This window comes from Chionomys nivalis, chromosome X, assembly GCF_950005125.1.
Source record: "Chionomys nivalis chromosome X, mChiNiv1.1, whole genome shotgun sequence".
Taxonomy (NCBI): Eukaryota; Metazoa; Chordata; class Mammalia; order Rodentia; family Cricetidae; genus Chionomys; species Chionomys nivalis.
Window position 1 is genome coordinate 116,801,424 of NC_080112.1, and position 3,611 is coordinate 116,805,034.

Below are 3,611 nucleotides of genomic sequence, written 5' to 3' on the forward strand. Positions count from 1 at the left end.
CAAGTTTAATCCACTCAAAAACATACTATCAAATATATTTTCACCTAACAAAAAAATAACTAAACACATAAGGTAAAATTAGACAATTGAATGGAAAAATAGACAAATCAACCAATACCCTATTCTTGGCAACAATTAGGATAACTACAGAGAAGATCCACAAGGAAATGGAGGACTTGACCAGTACTAGAAACTGAACAGCTTTACCAGCTACGTGTAGAAAATTTTCTCCTACAGCAACAAAACACATATTCTTCTCAAGTAAATATAGAATGCTCTCTTGAGGTAAGTAAAACTTATGCTAGTCTAAAAATTAAGTAGTAATACCCTCAGGGTGTTAGAAATAATATGGAAAATTATGTCATTCTGCAAAAACAATGTAATAAAGTTTGAGATGGATGAAAATTTTCAGAAATTCACGAATAAATGAAAATTAATAAACTGACTTAGAGATCTATGAGTAAATTATAAGAGAAACTAGAGCATAACTTGAGATGAATGAAAATGGAGGCTTGTATTTCAAAACTTACAAGGTACAGCTGGTAAAAAAAAAAAAGTAGAGAAATTTCTAACTGCAAGCACCTATATGACACGTGAGTGAAAGACCTGTGCCTACCAAGCATAAGGCCCAGGCTCAGTACCCAGCATGCAAAAGAAGAAGAAAAGTGGGGGAAGAGGAGAGGGAGGAGGAGGAAAATGAGGGGAAGGAGGAAGAACATATGTTGTGGGCACATGCCTGTAGTACCAGCGCTTGGAAGGCACAGGCGAGATTTCCTTGAGTCCAGGAGTTTGACACTAGCCTGGACAAAGTGCTCAGATGCTTTTGCACAGGAGTCCAGGAGGAATAAAGCCTGCAAACTAATAAATTGAGCTTTGTGGTGAGGAAGCTAGAAAAAAAGGAGCAGACTAAGCGTTAACCAAACAAGAAGGAAAGAATTCAAATGAGAACAATGAAATGAATAAACTATGCAATACAAGTAAAGAGTATGAGCAAAAGCATAGCCTTGTTCTTTGAGAGGATCAATAATCCCAGTAAACATCTACTATGTTGACCAAAAAATAAAAACAAAAACTAAAAACCTCAAAAATAAAAAGCCTCAAATTACTAAAATCACTTGCTAACTAGATTTATAAAGGAAAGAACTAAATAGTGTTTGTTTTTTAAAATTCTTGAAAAGTTTTTATTTACTTATTTTATTTACTTATGCATATGGGTGTTTTGCCTGCATATAGGTCTGTGCACCACGTTCATGAAGTGCCCATAGAGGCCAGAAATGGGCAGAGAATCCCCTGGAACTGGAGATACAGAGGGGTGTGAGAGGGATTGGAGAATGGGAAAGAATATGGTCAAAATGCATTATATGAAAAAAAACTAAACTAAAATGCGTTTGAAATGAAGTGAGAGAGGATATTTCTTTTCTTTCTTTTTTCCCCCAAAGCAACTTGACCTCTATGCAGGATTGTTAGTACAGAATTCCAGGTGAGATCAAATCATAAAACCCTGAAAATAACCTTTCTTTTCTTTAAAAGAGCACTGGCTACTCTTCCAGAGGACTCAGATTCCCTTCCCAGAAGCCACATGGTGGCTCACAAGTGTCTGTGAATCTTTGGAGTTCTATTTATTTTCATCCTATGTGTGCGGGTGTTTTGCCTTCACGCATGTCTGTTTACCACGTGCAAGAGGGGTACCCATGATTGAGAGAAGCAGGTGTTGGATTCCCCACATGGAAATGGAGTTACGGGCAGTTCTTAATCACACTGGGTCCTGGAAATTGAACTCCGATCCTCTGATGGAGCAGTTAGTGCCTTTAACAGTGGGAGCCATCTCTCCAGCTCTACCACAGGTCTTAAAATGACAGGCTGTCTCCTTTTCATTCCACTACAGTGCTAAATCTGTCATTATATATCAAACCTCCATTTTATAAGAATCTGTTTGGAACCATTCCCTTTTGTTCCTTCTGTCTTTCTACTTCTGCCAATATTATACCGTCTTGTTTGCTGTGGCTTTACAATAAGCCTCCTGCCTCGAGCTGAGGAGACGGCTCAGTCAGTAAAATGCCTGTGCACAAGCCTGAGGGCCAGAGCTGGGATCATGTAAGAAGTCAGGCAAGGCGGTGTGCATGTGTAATCCTAATGCTGGCAGTGTGAAAGGAGATAGGGGATCCCTTAAACTCATTGGTGAGCATGCCTAGCCAACTGGTGAGCTCCATGTTAAGTGAAAGGCCCTGCTTTCACACACACGTATGTACAGTCTCACATACATGTTATCATGCATACATACATAAAACCATGCGTAGATAAATAAAATATTTGTTGAAAAAATAAATCTCATGTTTAGGAAAGGGAGCTCATGTTTCATTTTCTGCTTTTTCAGAAATGTCTTTATAATGTTTGCTTTCACGTTTTGCAATACAAATTTTTTTTTTTGGTTAAAACACCTGTAAGCATTTGTTTAACTATGTTCATAGCAGCATTATTTGTAATAGCCAGAACCTGGAAACAACCTAGATGCCCCTCAACTGAAGAATGGATAAAGAAAGTGTGGCACATATACACTTTAGAGTACTACTCAGTGGAAAAGAAAACAATGACATTTTGAGTTTTGCATGCAAATGGATGGAAATAGAAAACACTATCCTGAGTGAGGTAAGCCAGACTCCCCAAAACGAATATGGTATGTACTCACTCGTTAGTGGATTCTAGCCATAAACAAAGGACATTGAGACTATAGTTCATGATCTTAGAAAAACTAAGAAATAAGGTGAACCCAAAGAAAAACATATATACATCCATCTCAAAATTAGAAGCAGACAAGATCGCCTGACAAAATTTGGGAGCGTGGGGGTGGGGTAGAAGGAAGGGGAGAAGGTGAAGAGGAGCGCTGAGGAGAACTTGAGGGAACAGGATAGTCGAGATGGAGGAAGGACAGATATGAGGGCAAGGAAAGCGATATCTTGATTGAGAGAGCCATTACGGGGTTAGCAAGAAACCTGGCTCTAGAAAAATTCACAGGAATCCACAAGGATGACCCCAGCTAAGACCCCAAACAATAGAGGAGAGAGTGCCCCATCTTGACTTGCCCTGTAGTCAGACTGATGATTATCTTAAATATCACCATAGAACCTTCATCCAACAACAGATGGAAACAGAGGCAGAGACCCACATCGGAGCACTGGACCAAGCTCCCAAGGTCCAGTTGAAGAGTAGAAGGAATGAGAGTATGAGCAAAGAGGTCAAGACCATGAAGGGTTCATCCACTGAGACAGTCTACCTGAGCTAATGGGAGCTCACCAACTCCAGCTGGACTGGGAAGGAACAAGCATAGGACCAAACTAGTCCCTCTGAATGTGGTTGACAGTTGTATGGCTGGGGCAGACTGAGGGGCCACTGGCAGTGGCACCAGGATTTATTTCTATTGCATGTACTGGCTTTTTGGGATCCTATTCTCCTTGGATGTATTCCTTGCTCAGCCTAGATATAGTAGGCAGGGTCTTGGACCTTCCACAAAGCCATGTGCTTTATCCTCTCAGGATTAGAAGGGGTGGGGTGGGAGGGTGTGTGGAGAAAATGGGAGGAGTGGAGGGAGTGGGACTTTGGATTGGTATTTTTTT